Genomic DNA, 24,304 nt, shown 5'->3' with positions numbered 1-24,304 from the left:
CTAAGAATATAAATTAAACCTTGTGAAATTTGTTTGCTGAATCTGCTCCTTGTGTTTAAACGTGTTTCAAGGAGGCAGTGTGACTATAACTTCTGAGAAGTCTAAGGTGGGCCGAGGGAGTTAACAGGGTTCTGGGAGATTCATAGGAGAGTTGATGGCAAGCGCTGGAATGTGGATGGAGGAAGTGGTATGCTGGAGTTTGGTGCTGAGTTCTTCCGGCTCTCCTCATCCCCTTCTATGCCCATCCTTAGCCCAGTGCATGCTGGCACCCTTGTGCGTGTGTTCGCCCACACGTGTGCATGCCCACATGTGTGTGTCTCTCTTTTCCTTCCTCCCTCCTTTTTCTCTCTCCCAAGGACACTTTTTCTATCCAGAATAAAACCAAAAACTATCTTGAGATGCCTCAGTGTCTTTAACTAATATGATCCCCCTCCTCAAGTAAATAACTTACCCCTGAACCCCAGAGCCTGGATTTATGATGCTGAGATCCCTTCCAGCCCTGTCACTGAAGTCTTAGAGGCTGAAAGCACGATATAAAGGCCACTGTCCTCTCAACTTACATGCCACCAACTGCCACCTACTCCATCTAATGGGAAGCTTAGAGCCCAAGGTGAGGGTGCAGCAAAATCTATTCACCTCTACCTTTTTTGTAAAGCTGTCTGTTCATTATCCACAGCAGAATCTTAACTTCCAATGTGCCACCACTCCTGGAGAAACGTACAAGATAAAATACACAGGATTGCCAGGGAAGCCAGTTTTATTGAAATAAAGTTATCCAAAGAAGGTAAGTTATTAAAGTAGTAAACATTTAAATCTGTGCTAAAGATGTGCTTTATTATTAAATCACGGGATCTAGGAGTGGGTATAGTAATTACCGTAACTTCCAAGTAGTGGTGCATATAAGAATACTTTGAGGTATCTGTAACATGTGAATATCTGTGATTCCTGGGGATGACACAGTCACAGCTACCAGTACTACTTGGTTTGCTGCCTATTTTCCTAATGGAAACAAATGTTAAATTTCAGTTAGGGGTTGGTGAACACAGAAACTTCTTTTTCCCACCCAGGTTCTCCAGTTCCTGATTTCTATCCTCGGGCCCCTTTGGATTTGCAGAACTCCCAGTCCCCAGTAATGCAGGGTTTCCTAAGTTGTATTTAGTGGACGTGAAGGAAAGAAGGGCAAGGCTGAGAGCCCAACTGATTTGCAGATGGGCTGCTCAGGCAGGACCTCCACAGATGTTTGCACATCAGTAAGTGCTCTGTGATCCTGAGCCTGGTCCTCATTTTCAAATGTGCAGAAACTCAGTTTGTATCCTCTCTTCTAGGGGCATCCTGGCTTTGGGAGATTGATTCATAGAAACCAACATCATAAGGGACTAGTTGATTTTTAAATAAATGACAAAGCCTGTGTCAGGTCTTTGATTCTTCTTCCAGATCCCACGTGGTTACTTATCATTTAGGCCTCTCTCTGCTCATCAGTAAAACAAATTTTGAACAAGCATCTCAATACATGTGTATCATTTATCTCTAAAATAGACACATTGTGGATATTTTAAATACAAATATATAAATAAGATACATAAAGTAAAACTTTAAAAGGAAACTATGAATAAGATTAAACAGGTATTTCCCATATTTAAAAGATGACATATTTCTTTCTGTCCCAATTTACAGTAGAATATTTTCATTCTTTCTGTCTTCTTTCCAATAATACTTTCCTGAGTTGCTTGCAGCCTTTAGGACATCCTTCTGTCTGATGCAGTGGTAAAACTGCATATGATACGGTCAAAAGTAAAATTCACTCTGACCTGCAGCTCTGTTCTCATGCTCAAGACACTGAGGCTCAGTCCAATGTGATGACATTAAGCTAAATATCCACTCAATACAAATATTTGAACATGGACTACTTGGAATTTTACTTATTAGCAACGACAAGTTTTTAGATTTGTAGGAATTCATTTCCATTTCTCCAAAAATGTCCACCCACTTTGTTTCCACAGGCTTGTTGTGACAGCTCAGCTGCTGACATCTGTAAATTCATCATATAACCACAGGATATTTTGGTCACTGCCTCTGAATCAGGAAAAGTGACTGTACTCAGTTTCACAAAATAATCAAGGCACCCAAAGGACAATACATGTCTGTTCATGTGGGACACCCATGCTAATTCAGCAGCCGCTGTTGATACTTTTGACTGAAGGCTGATTTCATTTCCCAAAAAGACAACACTTATGGTTTGTTTGGAGGCACTCACCTCTCTCATTCTGACCTTGCCAGATTCAGTCTCCAAATGTGCTTTCGCACCCCCTTCTCCACTATGCCCAATCCCACAGTCTTTCCCACACACTGTACGGGATGCTCTGTGTGGATTATCTACCACCACCCACCCCTTTTGATCCAACCGTATGTGTCCTTCCATTTGTTGTTAACATAAGAAAGTGAAAGTGAAGTCGCTCAGTCTGTCTGACTCTTTGCCACCCCATGAACTGTAGCCTACCAGGCTTCCCCGTCCATGGGATTTTCCAGGCAAGAATACTGGAGTGGGTTGCCAAGTCCTTCTCCAGGAGATCTTCCCTACCCAGGGATTGAACCCAGGTCTCCTGCATTGTAGGCAGACGCTTTACCATCTGAGCCACCAGGGAAGTTAACGTAACACAGTTGGTTAGCCTTTTTTTGATGACGGGGTCATGCTTGCGTTGGCAGTATAATCGTTCTCATTTTCGTTATCTGACCTCTTAGAAAACATGGTCACAATATTCAGTGTTATTAAAAAAAACAACAAACTAGCACTCTCCTGATACAAAACATGCCAGTTAATACACAGGTTGGGTGTCCCAGCTTATGCCACCAATGAACAATTTTCTGAAAAGGTCGGGTGAGACACATGGCCACGAGAAGTCTTACAAGGAAGTCATGAGCTTTGAATGTCTTACTAGAAATCCATGAGCCAAGGAAGGGCTGGATATCCCCAAGTTTTCACTGGAAGGATTACAAATAAAGCCACAATCCGCAGCAAAAGTCCATTCTCACTCACCCTGAGGATGAAAGATTTCATCTTGGAAAGACAGTTAACAAAGCTACACCTCCTCCTTACTGAGATCTCAACTTCACCTAGGCCCTAACAAAACTCAAGACCTCATCCCCTTCAGGCTCGGAGGGCAAAGAAAGGGCACCCTGGGCCGGGGCGGCGGTCACAACTAGAAGACACCCTCTTATCAAAGTGCTACCGCCTACCCCTGTCTTCCTCTGTGTTCCGATATCGCTGTGAGGAAACGTGGCCTTCCTAGGACAGAGACTGCGGTCACACAGTGAGTCCGTTCCCAGCTGGAGGGGAGAACGTGCGGGGGGATGGAGGTCTTGGCTGGGGCACGGCAGGACTTCGCTCAGCCCCAGTCCGCGCGTACACTTGACTCCCGGCCTCCTACCCTCTAGGCCAGGCAACTTGGGGACGATGCCCAAGGCCACCCAGGGACTCCCGAGTTTCCCAGCCCCTACCCGCGCCCTGCTCGCTCTTGGACGGTTCTCCGGCGGCCCCGTGCCTGTTCTCGGCTGGGCGCATCGTCTCCACCGGCTGCTCGCCCTGACCTGCTTCTGACCCCCATAGCAGATCCAGCTGTACCCTCCCCGGCGAGGACGCCGCGGAGCCCGCTGGTGGGCACCGGCCACAGCCCAGACCATAGTCGGGACCATCTCTTTTGGTCGTGAGCGACCTGCAGCCCACTTCCACTGCCGGGGTGGGCGGGCCCACATCGCCTAACTCGCATGCTTATTGGTTGAGCTCATCTGACACTCAGTCGTGCGCCGGCGTCCCATTGGCTCCAACGGCGCGCTCTATAAATCCGGGGAAGTTCGGCGTCTGAGAAAGCTGAGCGGTCGACGCGCGTCAGAGGGTTTTCTAGGCGCGTCGCAGGGTTCCCGAGGCCGGTGAAGCCGGCGGAGGTCGCCTCCGCCAGCCGACGCCTCAACCTTCGCCCCGGGCGTCAGCCTCGGGCTTCACGGAAGTGAAAGCGAGCCAAGAGTAAGACAAAAACCAGTACAAATAAATACCCAAGTCAAAACAGCTACAGTCAAATTCAAGGAAAGCAAAGGTAAATGAGAAAAGTATAATTAAGCTAGAGTCTTTTTTTTTTGCATAGGCAAAGTAAACCGCTGGATTTCAAGGCATTGAATTCTAGAAAAGATAAAACGGGAATCTTAACTTCAATTTTAGGATATTTATACCGATTTCTATTTAGAACTTGATAAACGAAAGTTCACGGTCAAAGAGTCGAGCGTTTGTTGTTTGGTTGCCTTTCCTACGAAAGGCGGCAGGGGGCACTAGATGGTCTCGTTTCGTTCAGGTAGCCGGGACTTTTTAAACCTTGATAGACTTCCAAACGGTCTGACACCAAATAATTTGCTCTTAGAAAACAGATCGGTGGTCTGCGTAAAAGAATGTACAAAAAAAGTAATGCTTTCTGCACTGCGACCTGTAGACTAAGGAGTACAGGTTCCTGAAATATTGTGGCGAGGGGAAAGGTCAGTTCCAGAACATAAGGGGGAATTTTAAGGTGGGCTCTGAAAGAGGCAGGCAGTGGAGATTGAGCAGGGTACCTCTGACTCCTTTACCTAAGCCTGCCATCTAGACTCATTTTGAACTTTTGCCGAGAACAGGGGACTTTCCGTGCTAAAACCAGGACTGAGAGGTTTCCTGGAATTTTTGACATAACTATAAACAATAATGATAACAACTAACATTTAATGAGTCTAGTGGGCCGGCTACCTTCTAAGCATTTAATCCTCACAGTAACCGTCTGAGATAGATACTGGGTCATCCCCATTTTACAGAAGAGGAAACTGAGGCAACTTGCCAAAGGTCATGCTGACAGTTGAGAAGTATCACATCCAGGTTAAAGAAGAATGTGTATACCGGCTCTGCAGTCATTGTGCCTGGGCTCCAATCATGGCTCCACTGCATATTTTATTAATACAGGAAAGCACATAACATTTTGACTGGTACAGAGGAAATACTCAATAGTGTTTGTTATTATTATTAAAAGAGTGGCCTTTGCTTTCCAAGACTTTAAAATCTACTTTCAATGGTCCTTATGACTCATAAGGCAGTAGAGATGTCTCTAATGGGTGAATGGGACAGAGAATAGATGCATGGAAGTGACTGGAGGAGGAAACAGCTGTGAAACACGAGTGGTCAGGTCTGGCTCACAGATCACTGAATGTGATACCTGCCTCAATGAGTAGCCTACATATCATCATTAGAAAGTGGTCTCAGATCCTGAATGGCTTGAGCTGATCACTGTAGTCTCTGTATTTAGATATCATATGGGTGTGCATGTTTAATTAAAAATGTAGTCAAGACTTTCCTGGAGATTCAGTGGTCGAGACTCTGTGCTCCCAAGGCAAGGGGCAGGGGTTCAATCTCTGGTCAGCGAACTAAGATCCCGCATGCCACACGGTGAGGCCAGAAGAAAAATGTAGTCAGTTTTTATTAGTCACGAAAATTGTCCTAAGGAATGTTAGGCCATCTACTCTTCTAGCTGGAGTAAGCACTTATTAATTTTTCAGAGAAAGCATTTATTAATTTCACAAATAATTATCTGTTAGATGTTATATGGTCAGGCCATTCAAGATGGCTGTTCTCTTGCTCTGTGTACATCCCCTGCTCCACCAGCCCCTGCTTCACTCACATAAATACTCAGTCCTCTTAATTATAGGGCTTAATTAGTCCCTGGGAACTGATGTCAATTCTCCCTGTAAATGGTAGCCTCCTCCTCCCCTGAGTAGCAAAGGCTGTGGCCGTGTCCTGTCCACCAGTTGTGTTGAGTTGTTGCTCCAGGACCCTTTGTAGGATTCCCCTGTCCAATAAACCACCCGTGTCTTTATAGCTGTCTCCAGGCTGTTTCTTTGGTCTCACAGCTGGACAACTACAAGGCTTGCAGACCTGTGGGATGCCCCCCAACGGATGTCAAGGCCTGGAATAGGAGTCTGAGAATAGGACTCTCAGAGTTAGAGACTGACTCGGGAGCGAGGGGAGTGGGAAGGGATATTATAATTGAAACCTGAAGTCTGAGAGGGAGCCAGCAGGCAGGGAGTCAGGGGGTCCTCATTGCAGGCAGCAGGACTGGCCTGAGCAAAGGCCCTTGCAGGGGGGCTGGATGGGAAGCGCGCCATGCCTTGTGAGAATCGAAGGAGGGTAGGGCTAGAGAATTGTGAATTAGAGGCAGAGTAAATTGGTGCAGCAACAAGCTGCGTTCATAAAGAGCTGGACTGAGTATGGGTTTCCTGCCTCTGAGTCTTTTGCTTAAATCGTCCTGACTGTGCAGCCTCCAGGTGTTGCTGAAGGGAAATTTCCATCATGGGGTGAGAGGTAACCTTGTGCACCGCTTTGCTTCCATTGGTTGTCCTTAACTGAGTTGAATGCTTTGCATCTGTGTTTGCTTAAATCCAGAAGCGCCTCTGTTTCAGAAGAGATGACTCCTGACTCTTCTTTCTTGCTTAGCAGTAAAAGAAAGGTAAAATGGATTTACATTCCCTCACTAGCATCCCTGTCTAACCTCATCTTTCCCTAAAGATTTCTTGGAATAAAAAAACAAATATTAAAGATAGCTCATTTTTCCTATTCTGTGGGTCTCCATAGGGCCAATTCTGTTATAGTAGTGTAAAAATCAAACAGATGTGAGAAAGAGGGCTTGATGTACAGAGTTAATTTGTGTTTCTTCTTCAGATCTCTTTGAGCAAACAACCCTTAATGCAATAAAAACGGCATCTTTGAGGGAAAGCAGATTATCTTATCCGATAAGGCTGCCTTTTCTCATTACTTTAATGTTGCTCTGATCGTGCATTTTAAACAGTGGTTTTAAGTTAAAAGAAAAAGTCCAAGAGAAGACTTGGGTCGAAAAAGAGGGCATGATAACATTTGGAAACATGCAATGGAGAAACATCCTGAAAATCCACTCATCAGTGTAGTAGGACTCACTGTAAACGTGAAATTGGGTCCAAACTTAAAGAGAGGAAAGTTTCAGCCTCTTTCTCTCCTTTCGTCTTATACTTCATACGAATTATTAGAGCAAGTTTAAGTGGTATCTCTAACAAATGTCATGGAAAAAAGGGAAGTGAATATTAGTTTCTGAAATTCCAACCAGGTGTGGATGGAGAGTTGATTTTAAAACAACCACACACCTGTAATACTTGGGGAGGCCCTGGAACTTCTATCAGCATTTATATAACTCACTTCTTAGGCTGGATTTAATAAAGATCATTGGAATAAAGATGGATAGGAAGAAATTGAACTATTTATGAAATATTTTTTGTCAGTTAATACAATTAGTAAAGTGGTTAACAATGCTGGCGTGGAGGCTGGAGCTTTCAGTTAGGGAAAGCTCAGTGCTAGGAGCCTTTGAGATGAATAAGAAACAGTCAGGGCTTCTCCATCAAATTGTCTGTGGCTGTGCCCAAAATGTAATAGGATGCTTCTTCCATTCCCTTTTGCAAAGATGCCTCTAACAGAACTTTAGGAAAATCGTTTGTTTGTTTTTTCTCATTCTTCTTAGATTATCTCCTTAGAGGCTTCCGAAATGCTCAATTCAGTGGTCCCCAAATTTGCTGCCCACTGGAATCACCTGGCCATCTTTAAAAACTACTGATGCGTGGCTCCCATCTCTCAGTATTGTAATTTACCAGGTATGGATTGCAACCCAGGCACAGGGAGTGGTTTTGTTAATCTTTTTGTATATAGATTTACAGGTGACTGTAAGAAATAATACAGAGAGATTCCGTATACTGTTTACCCAGTACCCCCTGCATGGTAACACCTTCCAAAATGGTAATACAATATCACAGCCACATTATTGATATTGATACATGCAAGATCCGGAACATTTCCATCATCACCAGGATCCTTCCCTCCTGTTGGGCTTTTATAACCACACCTACCTCCCTGCCCACTCCAACCCCATCCTTAACCTCTTGGCAACCACTAATCTATTCTCCATTTCAATAATCTGTCATCTTAAGAATATAAGTGTAATCATGCAATGTGTTATCTTTGGGAACTAGCTTTTCTCATGCAGTATAATTCTCTGGAGATTCATCCAGGCTGTTGCAGGTGTCAATATTTAGTTTGTACCACAATTTGTTTTACCATCTGGAGTGTTACCAGATTTTGACTATTAGGAATAAACTCCTATGAACATTGATGTACATATTTTCACGTAAACATACATTGTCATTTCTCTGGGATAAATGTCCAGCAGTGGAATTGTTGAGTTGTATGGTTAGTGCATGTTTAGTTTTTAAAGAAAATGCTGAACTATTTTCCAGAGAGGCTGTACCATTTTTGCATTCGTAACAGCAATGTGTGAATGATTCAGTTTCTCTGCATCCTCGCCAGCATTTGGTGTTGTCAGTCTCTTCTGTTTTAGTGTAGTGATAGCACATTGTGGTTTTAACTTGCATTTCCCTAATGGCTAAGTAAACACCTTTTATTTGCACCTTTCATGTGCTTTCCTTTTCTCCTTTGCTTTTTGCTTCTCTTCTTTTCACAGCTATTTGTAAGGCCTCCTCAGACAGCCATTTTGCTTTTTCCATTTCTTTTCTTGGGGATGGTCTTGCTCCCTGTCTCCTGTACAGTGTCAGGAACCTCTGTGCATAGTTCATCAGCACTCTATCAGAGCTAGTCTCTTAAATCTATTTCTCACTTCCACTGTATAATCGTTAGGGATTTGATTTAGGTCATACCTGAATGGTCTAGTGGTTTTCCCTACTTTCTTCAATTTAAGCCTGAATTTGGCACTAAGGAGTTCATGATCTGAGCCACAGTCAGCTCTTGGTCTTGTTTTTGCCGACTGTATAGAGCTTCTCCATCTTTGGCTGCAAAGAATATAATCAATCCAATTTCGGTGTTGACCATCTGGTGATGTCCATGTGTAGAGTCTTCTCTTGTGTTGTTGGAAGAGGGTGTTTGCTATGACCAGTGTGTTCTCTTGGCAAAACTCTGTTAGCCTTTGCCCTGCTTCATTCTGTACTCCAAGGCCAAATTCTCCTGTTACTCCAGGTGTTCCCAAATAGATGAAGAAACAGTGGAAACAGTGGCAGACTTTAATTTTGGGGGCTCCAAAATCACTGTGGATGGTGATTGCAGCCATGAAATTAAAAAACACTTACTCCTTGGAAGAAAAGTTATGACCAACCTAGATAGCATATTAAAAAGCAGAGACATTACTTTGCCAACAAAGGTCTGTCTATCGAGGCTGTGGTTTTTCCAGTAGTCACATATGGATGTGAGAATTGGACTGTAAAGAAAGCTGAGCACCGAAGAATTGATGCTTTTGAACTGTGGTGTTGGAGAAGACTCTTGAGAGTCCCTTGAACTGCAAGGAGATCCAACCAGTCCATCCTAAAGAAAATCAGTCCTGAATATTCATTGAAAGGACTGATGTTGAAGCTGAAACTCCAATACTTTGGCCACCTGATGCGAAGAACTGACTCATTTGAAAAGACCCTGATGCTGGGAAAGATTGAAGGCAGGAGGAGAAGGAGACGACAGAGGATGAGATGGTTGGATGGCATCACCGACTCAATGGATGTGAGTTTGAGTAAACTCTGGGAGTTGTTGATGGACAGGGGGGCCTGGCGTGCTGTAGTCCATGGGGTCGCAAAGAGTGGGACATGACTGAGCGACTGAACTAAACTGAACTTCATGTGCTTATTTGCCACCATCTGGTGAAATGTCTATTCATGTCTTTGCCTATTTTCTAGTTGAATGACTTATTTTTTTACTTTTGAGTTTGAGAGTTCTCTATATATTCTAGATAGTAGTCCTTTGTCACATTTGTGGTTTGCAAATGTTTTCTCCCATGTGGAATTTGTCTTTTCATACTTCTGATAGAGTTTTTCGCAGTCCAGTTGGTCATTTTTTCATGGATTATGCTTGACATTACTCAAGGACTGTTTAGCATTATCCACTAAACACATTGCATCAAAGACTGCTGAGTCTCTCACTGCAAAAAGCTTTCATGTTAAAACTTTCCATCTAGATGAAGAGGTTTCCCTTCTATTTTCTTGTTTAGGTGTGTTGACTTTTAAAGGATGTTTGTGGTTTCAGAGAAACCCCAGGACATACAGAGAAACTTGAAATTTCCAAGGATGTGAACTGCAAGACAACCATTGCTTATCAGATCTTGTCCTTGACATTATGGACAAGCTTCTTTCAAAGAAAGCTCTTTACCCATGGGGATAAGGGAGTTGATGGATATAAGAGTCATTTCTGGACTGTCACACACAGGCCATACAACCTCACCAAATAAATAGTTCTTTGTATAAAGCAAAAAAGAACTGTTGTCATGATGAGAAGAGGACAGGAAAAGGCTCAGATGTCCCAAACGGAATTACAATTCATTCATTTGAATGGAATATTTGAAAAATAAAATAGGGGGATTTAAGTACAGTCCATGGGGATTATAAATTATGGGCAGTGTGTTCCCTGTTTAGAATGTTTAGGGAGGAAGAACTTTTGTATAGTCAGGGTCACGAGTTTCCAGTTACTAGAGATTTTCAAGCAGGCCCTAGACCACCACATAGCAGGGGTGTTGGAGAGATGAGTCAAGCACTGGGAAGTAAGATATACGAGGTGAACTCTGACAGCCTACGCAGCCCTGGTGTATCTGGCACATGTCCTTTCTCCAAAAGAAGATACAGAATTATCCTGGAAAGGAAGAGTATAAGCAGGACTGATCCCAAGAAATTTAGGCAAAGCACCAGGAAGAAGCCAGATAACTGGAGGAGAGCCTTCTCTAGATTAAGTTGGATTTATGGAGCTGGAAAAGACTTTGGGGGTGGCTATCTTGCTCTTGATAAAGAAATGGAGAAACTGTAATAGTCAGATAGGCTAGACTATATGATGCATTAATAAACTATGAAATCTCAGTGGCTTAACATAAGAAAAGTTGATTGCTCCCTTGTGCAAACTCCTTTATGGATGTTTCTGATCAGGCATTCTCCTCCAAGTGATGACTGAGTGATACAGTTTCCTTCTATCTTGTTTCATGTCCCTTCAACATGTGGCCTGTAAAGCCCATGGGAAAGGGGAAGAAAATTCAGGAAAGGCACCTGGCTACTTTAGACGTCTAAGCCCTGAATATTTCATGGATCACTTCCACTCAGATCCTTTAGGCAGAGTGGATCCTGCAGCCAACCCAACTGCAAAGGAGGCTGGGAAACAGAGTACCACACCGATATCAGTCACACACCTATAGTGTTTTCCCACAAGAAGCCAAGACCCAGAGGGATGCCGTGATTTCATTATGATCATTGTGTTAATGTTGACAGAACTAAAATCAGATTCTAGATACGATGATTTATCAGGTTAAGTGTAGTATATGATGAAGACTTCCATGGCTAGATTCTGGGCATCCCACTTGGCAGCTATAACCTCAACAAAACAAAAATTTTTATAGTCCCTCATGGCCACTAGACCTTATATCTTTGCTCCGGTGTGAATACCTTCTGCTTCTTCACCTACCTTCTCTTTGCCTACTTATTCTTTAAGACTTAAGCATCTGTGCTTCCAGGGAGGTGATCCTAATCTCCAAATGCCCTCCTCTCCAGATTGAGTTAGGTGTCGTGTGCATCCACGTTATCCTGTCCTAACATCAACCCTGAATATTCACTGGAAGGACTGGTGCTGAAGCTGAAGCGCCAATACTGTGGCCATCTGATGTGAAGAGCCAACTCATTGGAAAAGACCCTGATGTTGGGAAAGATTGAGGGCAGGAGAAGAAGGGGGCGACAGAGGATGAGATGGTTGGATGGCAGCACCAACTCAATGGACATGAATTTGAGCAAACTCCAGGAGATAGTGAAGGACAGGGAAGCCCGGCGTGCTGTATAGTTCATGGGGTTGCAAAGAGTCGGACACGACTTAGTGACTGAACAAAAACAAAAAAAAATCATAGGTGATAAAGGTTATGTCATTATCCATTTTTTATTCTATTTCCAACCCTAGATTGTGAGCTTCTTGTAGGCAAGTGACATTATTAAAATTTTTTACATTGTAATAATTAAAATTTTTTGACATACAGCGAATCGGACTTTTTGTATGCAGTTTATGAAGTTTAACAATTGTACATATTTTTTGAGTTAAGATATTCCTGGTTCTTGATATGCTGAATAATTTGAATAATGGTATCGTGGACATTTTGAAATGATACTATGAAACTCTGAGCCTTGTTTGAATCCTGTAAAATGTTGCCATTTCTGTTTTAGCAGGCAGTCAACTTAGCTGATTTCAGTCTGCAAGGTCTGACAACTTACTGTGGATGGTGTTTTCAATATTGGTTCTGTTTTCAAAGCCTTTGCCGCGCTCTTTGATCCAGTGTGTACGCCACCTAGTGGCCAATCTGACCATGGGCGGTGATCTCAGCCGTGGTTGGTTTCTCAGTCCCCCATTGACTCTTCAGGGTAAGATTCACACATACACGGCTAGAGAATAAGCCCAGATTCTTAAACAACTTGAGCAGCGCCTCATCTGCCTCCTCTCTGATATCTTCTGAGATCCCCCTGGTGCTCTCTGGTTCCCTGGAGGGTCTCTTTTTGACCCTTGTCTGCTGCGTGTCTCCCGTAACTGCACCCATGTCTGGAGCTGTCAGGGTAACTCAGAGCAAGTGAGATAGAACCCCACCCCCACTTTCTTTGTTTTGGATATTAAGATCAGTGATACCACACATGCAGCTCGATGCAACTAGGAGGCATGAAAAGGGTTATTACATTCTGGAGAGAGCAGGGAGAGCTCTCAGGCTGGTCTGAAAATGGCTTGGTGTTTGTGATGCTGGGGTCTGATGCTGGAGTGAGGGAGTGTGAACTGCCTGCTAGTTACAAAGGAGTATCTGAGCTTTCTATCAGTTTTACCCAGATGTGGGGCAGAAAGGGAAGGGGGTATGGTGAGGTGTGAGAGCTATGAGCATTCGAACTTCAAAAAAAGAATCAGATCCATCATTGTAAGGACCAGAAGATAGAAAAAAAAAGTAATAGGATTTGTGCTATTCTCTTGGGCCACTTTTCCAATCAAAGAGGAGGATTCCTCTCCCTCAGAGATTTTAGGTGCCTGTGGGCTGTTGCAGGCTGGATCATGTGAGAGATTAAGGAAAAGCAAAGGAAGGAAAAAGGAAAGTGAGGCATTTTCTCTGTTCTCTCTGCATGTCAGGAAACCCTTTGCCATTCCTCATGTCAGAATTTAAATGGCGTCCCCTGGAGCCTTCATTTCGCATCCTTGCCAAGGCTCACCTCCAGGTCTGAGGCTGCCTTAAGACCAGGCCAGGGCATATCAGTGGGAAAAAAAGTGTCAGGTTCACCACCTATTCAGTGGTATTTCAAAATTTGGTCTTTTCTCCAATCAACCTAATACTATTTACTTTTCATGATGCATACTCGCTCCGTGTATTCTGTCCAGGTTTTATAGCTGCATTCAGTGGGAGACACAAGGCTACCTACCCCATCTTACATAGAACTGGAATCTACCTAATTTCATGGGGTCGCAAAGAGTCGGACACGACTGAGCAACTGAACTGAACTAAATTTCATTTTACTCACCTAGGCCTAGCACAAGAAGGGACTTACCAGATGTCCAGTGAATGAACAAAGTGAATGGATGAATGAATGAGTGTACAAATCAGTTATTTGGTTTATTTATGAATAACACAGAAATACTCACGTTTCCAAAGAACAAATTTCTGATGACCATCAGTCAGTTCTCTCTCTTCTCTTCCTGGGAGTGTGAGGTATACAGAACAGTTCTAGCCCGTTTATGAAAAATAATTTTCTTGTTGAATATTTAAATAAGTATTTCAAAAACTAAAGTTGCTGTGTCCCTGGAAAGGATTTGGACTGCGCAGATTTCAATGAAGTTTTTAAAACTCTGTTACTTGTTCTAATATTAAAAGAAAAATAAAAATTGACAAAGGACTTTCTTTAGTTGCATGTGTTTACAGCCTAGTTACTACCCAAACAGGCTAAAGAGTAGGTTTAAAAACAACAACAGCTCTACAGAGCTCTGTTGCCCATTCATCTGTCTGCATATAAATTATTGGATCTATTTACAGTCCAAATGCTAGAAACCCCCAAGTACTTGAATAGCAGGCTCTTGTATTTCTGTCTCTTTAATCCTAGGCTGATCTGACCATTGCCAGCAATAGAATTTAGCTGGTGAGTCCAACATGAAATCAACTAGGGCTCATCTTTTCCATTCTTGAAGTTGGCTTTGTCAGGCACCACAGGAGTCAATGGGACCTCTGTGTGTGGATGGGATTCCCAGGAGAGTCAGGAAGGGACGGATGATTCATGAGATAAAACACCCCAAAGGGACTCCACTTCCCTTTTAATTTTGTGTCCATGTGAGGAATTTTGAAAACTGATGCTGCTGAAGACAAAATTCCCATCATGAGCTAAACAGGCTCCCTGACAGAGAGGAAACACAAGCTTCTGAGAACCAGGGTCCAATTCTCTTTACATAGAGGCCACACCGGTGGAGAAAGGCGCCCAGCCAAGTATGGTGCATGTTCTTTCAAATGGGATGGGGGCCTTGACCCCCTTCTGAAGAACCTTTTTCTACCCTGTCTGATTCCATAAGAACAAGTCAGTAATCTGCTCTGAGTGATCAAATGCCATTTCTCTCTGAGTCTGCTTGTCTCTGCTCCCTTTTTGTTCTGTGTAGCTGCTTCAGCCTTTTGAATGGCTTTTTCTGTCCTAGTTTATCACAGGTTTGAGTTGCATCCGTATCGGGAGTTCTCTCTTATGGTAGATTTGGCACCAAAGGGAGAAGTTGAAACCCTCCCTAAGTCAGATCCAGTTCCAGGGAACCCCAGGGAACCATCCGTGTACTTTGGATGCAATGGTTTTGATTTTATCTGAGTTTTGTCTCATTTGCTGCAACCTGGAACATACCTGATTATGTTAGAAGTTTTACCGACATGGGTCTAGTCTGGCCACAGAATCCACTCCCTGCCCCCACCCTGCAATCTCAAAAGCCCAGCAACCTGCTAGGCTGCATCCTCTGGGTCAGCTGCCATCTAGTCCAAGTTGACAACTTGAGGAGGGCTCCTGCTGGTGGACTTTCTCCCTTTGAAGACCCAGGCCCCTTGGGGGACCACCCTGCTGCCTCATCTTTCTGGTTGCTCCCAGGGAATGTTTGTTCTTTCATTTACATCTGGATCCAGCTAATGAAAGCAGAATGTGACAGGTAGTCTATGTAGGGGATTTTTCTTCCTTTATTCCTCCTCTCCTCCAAAAGGCAGAGAAAGGCTAATCATAAATACATCTTCACCACAGGTATTGTGAGTCCCTCCAATTTCCTCTTGTTTTTAGAGGTTTTCCCCCTCTTGTAAAAATGCATAAGGAAAGCATGCTTGTTTCAGAAAAATTAGATAAAAAGAAAAACATCTTAAAACTATTTTTCAGTAAAAATATCAGGCTGAGGTCCCTTTCCTCCTTCCAGTCTTTCTAACTCAGCTCCTGCTCACTTTCATCAAGTATTGATCTTGCCCTTCACAGGGACAGTGCCCCTAGCAACCAACATTTTTTTTTATTCCTAAACCACTTTAGCGAAGTTACTTTAAGGAAAGTGTTCTCCCAAATAAAATGCAAAAGAAACATATATCCATGATAGGACAAAATATTTTAATGAACAGTTTAAACAGCTCTCTTTAAGGAAGTTTCTGAGTGGGCCATGGCACTGCTTCTTCGGGTGGCTTCCTCTGACCAGCCTTAGGCCTGATGTTTCACGAGCCTGGGTAATTTGTCTCTTGTGGATGACATCCAGAGTTCTCTCTGTAGGCCCTCTGAACAGTGGTTCCTTGCCAGGCTGACCAGTCTCTCAGCTTCCAATCTGCAAGATGATGCCTTTTCTTGCACATTCTTAAGCCTATGCCTCTACAACCTCCTTTCCCCATTTTGGAGAAGATAGTACGTCAGGTATGAACCGCAATTCATAAATTCAGGAAAGACCTTGAAGATTCTTTGTCTATAAACAAACTTACTTTCTACTTCAAACCTCCATTTCATCTGATGGCAGGAGTTTAATCTGTCCAAGTGGCTTTACATGCAGATACAGATCCACCTCATCTGGTTCACAGTTTATCCATGCTGGTATCCCCCAACGAATGCCTGCTCTCACCTGGCCTTTGGACTGTGCAGGTCAGTGCTAAGTCATCCCTGACCCAAGGTCCCCCAGTTCCAGCTTGCTCTCAGCTCAAATCTTTACTACTTGGAGCACAAAAGTTGGGTCTTCTTTTCCCACACAGTGCTAGGAAAAGCAGGAACCTCCGTGGGGCTGTCTATGTACTTCATTTCACCTCTGCTGTTTCATCTCTTCATTATGTCTCTGCTATTCTCAGGTGCAGAGGTTTTGGTGGGCTGTGTCAGGCCCCATGTTCAGGGTGGCTACATCACTTGCCAGACTCCATGCCAAGTGAAAACACCAAGCTAGGCAGGGGTTGGGAAAGTCAATGTCCCCTTCCCAAGGGCCCACAATGCCAGCCCACAGCAGACAGCCGATCCCCGAGGGATGGCAACCTTCATGCTGGTACACATGTGCACACTCAGTCTCTGGATGAGTGGGCAAGAAACTCCACTAGATTGGTACCCTCAGCCTGAGGCCAAAAGGCAGCTTCCTTGAATCCCACCCCCAGATGCCATGGGATGGGCACACCCAGCCCTGACACCCCCAGTGCCTGCACCTGTGCCCAGGCCCACATCAGGTGTGGAGGGAGCTAGCAGATCACAACCCAGGCAGAGGGAGGTGACAGGGGCTGTGGCACCAGGGGACATAGGGGTGAGCAGTGGGGATCCCAAGCCAGACACAGTGGGGGCAGGATGCACGAGAGTCACGGCTCCAAGCCCCTGGTGCAAGCTGGGGCCAAGTTGGTCTGGTTTACAAGTCACAGATTCAAAGCTAAAATTATTAAGAATTCAGGGCAGCCACCACAGAGCATTCGACCTAAGTGTGAGAGCCTTCTGGGAGCAGTGCCCTGTGCACGATGCTGGTCACACAGCTAAACAGGCTGGCCTGTGTGGTCAGATGCACAAAAGCTGGAAATAGACTTCCTGTTTCTTGTACTATATCAGCCCTTCCTTGGTGCAATGAGAATAAAAGAGTTCTAGCTGGAACCTCCCTGGTGGTCCAGTGGCTAAGACTCTGCACTCCCAATGAAGGGGGCCTGGGTTCAAACTCTGGTCAGGGAATTAGATCCCACGTGCTGCAACTAAGAGTTCACATGCCACAAATAAAGATCCTGCATGCCACAATGAAGACTGAAGATCCTGCATGCTGCATCTGAGACCCAGTGCAGCCAAATAAATAAATATTTTTTTTAAAAAGGGGGTTCTAGTTGTTGCCTGGAGTAGAGTCAGAGGAGAGGTTTGGGTAGGGGACAGTGCTAGAGTAACAGGTATTATCAGAAAGGAAAAAACCCTGAATTCATACTTTTAAATGTTTTCTTCCCACACAAACAGCAGATCCCAGCCCTCTTGGACTGCTGGCTTGTCCTGCATCTTCTTCACAAGTGGGCTCACCTGGGGGACACCAGGAACCTTTGCACGACTGTCCAGGCTACACCTCAAGCTCTGGCTGGCATCTTTCCTGGGGGGTGGGGTGGGGAGAAGTGGGGGGTCTACTACTATCTAGGACTAGGGCAGTGCAGTGTGGAGGTTTTATGTCAGCTGGTCAAACTCTCTCAGAGTTGTATTTTTAAATCTAAACATGATCTTCAAAAGTGGGGTGCCACCCAGACCTGCGGTACCAGCATCACTTGGGAACTTTTTAGAAATGCAAATTCTCAGGCCCCTGCCCAGACCCACAGAAACTGAGACTCTTGGGGCAGGGCCCAGCATTTGTTTTAACAAGCTCTCCAAAGACTAATGCACAGCAAAGTTGGAGAATCACTGCTCTAAATGTATGTAACATAGGGGACATTTTTCAGGATTCTTCAGGAAGGTTTCATTTACAATCTTATAAAATGACTCTTGGACCTAGTGCCCACTGTTCAGAGACTAAGAAGATGCTTCAGCACCTCCAAGTATGTTCTCTAACCATATGCTACAATATTTGGGATTCCTGCTTTAGAAATTTATTCCTTTGGGATCTTTTTACTGTTCTCTTTTAAAAGGTAAAAGTTCTACTTGGTAGAAGAAGAAGTGTTAATTGCTCAGTCGTGTCCAACTTTGCAATCCCATGGAGTGTAGAATGCCAGGCTCCACTGTCCATGGAATTTTCCAGGCAAGAATACTGGAGTGGATTGCCATTCCCTTCTCCTGGGGATTTTCCCAACCCAGGGATCAAACCCAGGCCGCTCTCATAGCAGACAAATTCTTTAATGTCTGAACCACCGTAAGATACTTTTCACATGAAAGTATATGAGATACCTGTCATATTCTGCTTACTGCGGCAAGGAAGGGAGAGGAGAACATCATAGAATATGGAAACAGCTGAGCCTAAATAAGCATTGCCTGGGGATAGCAATTTTGCTTAGAGCTGGCATTTTCAGACCTTATGAAGTGACTAGAGTAAAACCATTTATTTGAAATGGTCCCATTATCTTAAAAATAAAACGAGGGGGAGAGAATGGAAGAGTGACTTCAGAGGGGTACTTGGTTGGTGAAACCTCAGCTCATGTGCTGGTACCAACTAGCTAAAATCTTAGATAAGTTACTTAAACTGCAAGTCTGTAGAATGTGATGATATAACCCAGAACATTATATCAATTAGGATTTGGTTGCAAGTGACAGAAACTTCCATTTGAACTGGTTTATGCTGTCAGAGAAAAAGGTTATCTATTGGCTTTTATAAATAAAAACTTTAGAGATAGTTCTGACTTAGAACAGCTTGATCAGGGTTCAGAAGAGACCACAAGAATGCAGAGGTTCTCCATTTCACTCTCTGTTACACTGTGTGCTGGCTTCATCTTGCAACTATGCAGGTTGGCAAGATGGCAGCCCCACCTTCAGCCAGCGTGTCCCCAGGTTCAAGTCTGGATCTGATGGCAAACCCTGGGGCCCACATACACCCTCCGAAGGAGACTGATCGGCTCTGCCTTGCCTCCTTTGAGTTGTGTGCCTACCCCTGAGCCAGTCACTGACCTTGGGGGAAACTGATGCTCTGGATCAGGCGCCAAGCCTAGATCCTACACTGCCCCTGGAATGGGCATGGTGGGAGGTCCTGCCAAGGCCACAGAAACCACAGGGGATGGGGGTGGGCAGGGGTGGTTCCCCACAAACATGGGAGGTCGTTACTGGAAGCAGAGTGAATGGAAAAGGGCTGGCCAGGAAACCACACACGTCCACCACGAGGGTCTTAGTTCCCACATCTTTAATTCTGTGAGGTCCTCCCCTGGCCTAGGGTGCGGGTATAGGAAGCTGCATTCACCAGACTGCCCACCGGATGGAACATGGATTGGGCTTAGGGAGGAAGGAATCCTGCTTCTATTGAGGATGACTAAACTCATCCCCTTCAACAGCCCCAGTGGAAAGGCTGTCCCTCCTGGCAAACCCATCCAGCATCTCGTTTCTCTGTGAGGACGCACACAGTGCTGTCCACACATACCCCCGCTGGCCTCTCCCCTCTGCTCACTGCCGTCCGTCTCCCTGTTCACCTCTCTCTGTTCCCAAGCTCCTCTCTCGATACGGGTCTCTCTTTCTCCCTTCACGTCTGTCTCCTGTCTGGTCTTCTCTGCTGCCTCTTTCTGTTTCTCTCTCCGTTGCTGACTGGCTGCCTCTGTCTGTCTGTCTCCCTCTCCCTGTCTGTCTAGCTCTCTCTGAGCTCCTGTCTGTTTCTCTCCATTCTCTCTCGCTAGGATTCTGACTGGCTGTGTCTCATTCACTCTTTCTTATACTATCTGTTCTTCTCCATCTCTTATTTAAGTACCTTCCTATCACTTTCTCTGCCTGCCCATTTCATTTTTTGTGTCCACTTCCCTTTCTCATCAGCCTTTGTTTCAGATTTGTCTTTATTTCTTAAATAGTTCCCACTTCTCCCAATAGAACTCTAAAATGCCCACAAGCCATGCTTACTCCATATGTTTCTTGGCCAACAGAGAGTTTATAAGGATGAAGGAAAGACCTTGAAGGGAGGGAAATTCAGAGAGAAAAAGGAATCCTGGATGGGACACCTGAGGCATAACACTGTGAATAATGGGTTATTTAAACCAAAACATACACAGCGCACTCACACATTAGAGTCACAAGCCACCTCCAGACAGGCAATGAGCTTCTGCACCACGATTACAGTTGGGGTGGGTTGAAGTCTTGTTTTTCTTAGCTTACCTTTTCTTGACTGAATAGCTGCTCCCTCGGTCTCTAAGCAGTCTGGATCTCCATAAATGATACACAGTCTCAGTCCACAGCAGGCTAGCTTACAACAGGGACAATGAGTGACCTGACTGCCGTAGAGCACCTTTGTGACTCCCACCCTGTGGACAGCTCAGCCCTGATTTTCTTTGTGGTGGTCACCCAGTCCTGCTCTTCAATGGCTATTAGTAAGTACATCTCTGAGGCTCAACTCAACAAGGGCTGACATCAGGCCCTTCTAACAATCTGCAATTTCCAATTCAGTAAGAGACGTTGCTGGGTTTTGAAAAATAGAAGGAAATATGTATACATTCTAAATACGTTAGAAGGAAATATGTATCCAGTAAGCCTGGCACCCAGATTTTATTTCCATATATGTTTAAAAACTGGCTTCAGGGACTTCTCTGGTGGTCCAGTGGCTAAGACTCCATGCTCCCAATGCAGGGGGCCAGGATACGATCCCTGGTTGGAGAACTAGATCCCGCATGCTCCAGCGAAGAGTTTCTGTGCCTCAACTAAAGATCCCATGTGCTGAAGCTGGGGATTCCACAAGCCACAAGTAAAACCTGGTACAGCCAAATAAATTAATAAAAATAAATATTTTAAAAATCGGCTTCACATAGCATTCTGAGGACTGTCCTTCTAATCTTCAGTGAGTCAGTCTTCATTTACTCATGCCTACATTTTCAAAGGTCAGACATTGGCTTCTGTAGTCACTAGCATATTTTTTAATTACTATGATGTAAATGGCAAAAGGAGTGTAAGGCCCTAGGATCTTTTTTCTTTCCAGCTTTAACACTGAGTTACTCTATCATGGTAAGCAAGTCAACATCCACGAGTCCCAGTTTCCATGTTAGTAAAATAAAGAATAACAAGTACCCAGCACAGTGCCTGGTATTTAGTGAAAGTGAAGTCGCTCAGTCGTGTCCGACTCTTTGCGACCCCACGGGCTGTAGCCTACCAGGCTCCTCAGTCCATGGGATTTTCCAGGCATGAATACTGGAGTGGATTGCCATTTCCTTCTCCAGTGGATCTTCCCGACCCAGGGATCGAACCCGGGTCTCCCACATTGTAGGCAGACGCTTTACTGTCTGAGCTACCAGGGAAGCCCAAGCCCTGGTATTTAGTAGATACTGATTAAATATGTTCACTCATGTAAGAGAATGATGCTCAGCTCTGGCCGCCCATTAGAATCTCCTGGGAAATTTTTTAAAATCTGAAGCTCAGTTCAGTTCAGTTCAGTTGCTCAGTTGTGTACAACTCTTTGTGACCCCATGGACTGCAGCACACCAGGCTCTTCCCTGTCCTTCGCCAACCCCCAGAGCTTACTCAAACTCATGTCCATCGAGTTGGTGATGCCATCCAACCATCTCATCCTCTGTCATCCCCTTCTCCTCCTGCCTTCAGTCTTTCCCAGCATCAGGGTCTTTTCCAATGAGTCAGTTGTTCGCATCAGTTGGCCAAAGTACTGGAGTTTCAGCTTCAGCATCAGTCCTTCCAATGAATATTCAGGACTGATTTCCTTTAGGATGGACTGGTTGGATCTCCTTGCAGTCCAAGGAACTTTCAAGAATCTTCTCCAACACCACAGTTCAAAAGTATCAATTCTTTGGTGCTCAGCTTTCTTTGTAGTCCAACTCTCACATCTATACATGGCTATTGGAAAAATTTGTAGATTAAGCCAATTATACAAGAATTTCTGGGTCTGAGACCTGGCAGCAGTATGTTTTTTAAAGCTACCACTATTCTACCCAAGGTGGTTACAATATACAGCCAAGCCTGATAACCACAAATTTAAGAGGAGGTTTACTTAGCTGTGTGCTTGTTTTGTGCTTAATAAAGAAGCAAAGCCTTCTTTTTTAAATGTGTTCTTGGACTGTAGTCCTCACTAATCCATTTATCCAGTTTCCGAAGATCGCCTGTTCCTATAAGCTCATCGAAAATAAACGCTGAAGGGACTTTCCGGTAGTCCAGAGGTTAACACTCTGCCTTCCAAGACGGGGCACGGGTTTGATCACTGGTCAGGGAACTAAGGTCCCGCATGCTGTGCAGTGCAGCCAAAAATAAATAAGTGAATAATTCTGTATCTTAAATAATAACCCATAAAATTTCTTTATTTGGTCAAGTGAAAGTACATGTTAGGCATTCAGTTCAATAACACAAACTGAGTTTTGCAGGTACTGAGGGTTGTGCTAAACCAAAAACCTCTATCTTCAGAAAATAATCCATAACTTCAAAAGGCCCACCACGAGTAAAAAGCAATGCTTTGTAAAACAAAACAAAAACTTACTTTTCTTGAAAGTTGATGCCTTTAAGCATACACCCCACCAAGTTAATTTTCTGCTGAATATCAGCTCTCCTGCTGCCTGTAATGAAGGGCCTAGGAAGAAGAACAGGAAGTTTGCACTAATGTGGGAGGTTTACTGGAAAATTCTGTGCTAAGAAAATAATCTCAGTGCTCAACTTTACTAATAAAAATACACAAGGCTGACAAAAAAAAAATCGAACAAGCTTTATACTTGGTGGGACACGGTGTTTTTAATCTAAAAAAAATTATGTGTGCACATTTATAAATTTCTTCCTCAGTTTGGTGATACTTTTGACACTCTGGAAATGATATGTGTTTCTATTTTCCCTTGTTCTTCACTCTGCATTGGTTGTTTCCAGTTGGAAAAAGAGGTGTAATCCCAGAAAGGAAATATATGAAAGGAGATCCAATTCAAGAGAGTCCATCAGAAATGCCTCTTATATCTTCATCCTGAAGTCCTTGCTGTCATGTTTGCGTACAGCAGCTCGTGTCAGCTTCCTTCGTCTCCACCTTTTCCCTCCCTCTCTGGATCCCCAGGATCACACTCTGGGCTAGTTTTCTGCTAGCCAGTCAACTAATACTACTCTCAAAAGAGTTCAGACATTGTAAAGCAACTCTATTCCAACATACTCTATTCTAACACACACACACACACGTGCCTCCCTAGTGGCTCAGATGGTAAAGAGTCCACTTGCAGTACAGAAGACTTGAGTTCAATCCCTGGGTTGGGAAGATCCCCTCAAGAAGAAAATGGCAACCCACTCCAGTATTCTTGCCTGGAGAATTCTATGGACAGAGGAGCCTGGTGGGCTACAGTCCGTGGAGTTGCAAAGAGTCAGATACAACTGAGTAACACTTTCACATACACACACACATATGTAAAGTCAAACTAGCATCCGGCATTCATTGACCATCTAGTGGGGAAAGATATGGAGCAAGGAGGCCAGGGTTCTAAGCCTTGTCTTCTTCCTTACAATACACATGACACCAAGCAAACACACATCCTCTCTGAGCCTTTGTTTACTCATTTATAAAGTGGGTAATACATAATCAACCTCACATAATTGTTGTAAAGGTTTAGTCAACTATAGGCTTATTTATACCTTTAGTACAAATGTCCAGTGCTATCTTATAACACTATTTCTCCAGGTTTGGAAACATTTCACCCTTAATACAAAAAATTTATAAATGATTTGAACCAACTGAATTTTTCTACTAATGTTAGCCTGCAAACTGCCCAGCACACACATCTTAGTACAACCCTTTGGAACAGGTAACCCTGAACGCTCTAGGAAGAAAGTCAGATTTCCCAACACGTTCCTTTGTCCTTTTCTCTCTTGCCAGGTAATTTATTACAGAGATCTGGTTGGGCTTTGTAGTGAAGTCTGGTCACTCTGAGGGAGGTGACAAAAGCAGAAATGGATCTTTAAACAAAATGTAACAGAGGGCAGAGGGACCTCTACCTGCCTGCCCTCCCTGCCACACTGGGGAGCATCGTTCAGGATCTGAGAATGACCTCGACAGCCTGTGCTTTCATGTCCCCACCACCAGCTCTTGGGAAAGCTGACCTCCCACACACCGGCCTGGTCCCAGATCAGTGATTCCCAGTGAGCAGTAAAAAAACAACAGCAAGAAATGGCTTTCTTAGTACTCTTTCATCAAGAAGAAAAG

General features: G+C 44.2%; 1 protein-coding gene, 1 long non-coding RNA gene and 1 other non-coding gene across 9 annotated transcripts in view; 1 reads left to right on the top strand and 2 right to left on the bottom strand.

The window, feature by feature from the left end:
* Window positions 1-739: 739 nt before the first annotated feature.
* On the bottom strand, window positions 740-3,689 carry LOC145516251 (uncharacterized). The gene is made up of 3 exons (XR_014061238.1): window positions 3,496-3,689; window positions 2,934-3,035; window positions 740-2,029 (listed from the first exon to the last, which is right to left on the bottom strand). It is a non-coding gene; the product is annotated as an uncharacterized LOC145516251 (long non-coding RNA).
* On the bottom strand, window positions 2,571-2,642 carry TRNAC-ACA (transfer RNA cysteine (anticodon ACA)). The gene has a single exon. It is a non-coding gene; the product is annotated as a tRNA-Cys (tRNA).
* Window positions 3,690-3,841: 152 nt separating the features above from the next.
* Window positions 3,842-24,304, top strand: part of TRAM2 (translocation associated membrane protein 2) — a 145,101-nt gene continuing 124,638 nt past the window's right edge. For 2 of the 7 annotated variants that reach the window (XM_081517373.1, XM_081517375.1), the window contains exons 1-2: window positions 3,843-4,088; window positions 7,548-7,677. The gene's annotated coding sequence lies outside the window, so the exon portion shown is untranslated. Of the gene's footprint in view, window positions 4,089-6,445; window positions 6,510-7,547; window positions 7,678-24,304 lie in introns of all 7 variants that reach the window. The other 5 variants (XM_081517366.1, XM_081517371.1, XM_081517365.1 and 2 more) reach the window with 3 other exon arrangements.

Source organism: Giraffa tippelskirchi, chromosome 8, assembly GCF_054371585.1.
Source record: "Giraffa tippelskirchi isolate mGirTip1 chromosome 8, T2T-mGirTip1v1.2.pri, whole genome shotgun sequence".
NCBI classification, from domain to species: Eukaryota; Metazoa; Chordata; class Mammalia; order Artiodactyla; family Giraffidae; genus Giraffa; species Giraffa tippelskirchi.
Note: the sequence above shows the minus strand (reverse complement) of the source record. Positions and strands in the feature narration are given on the sequence as shown.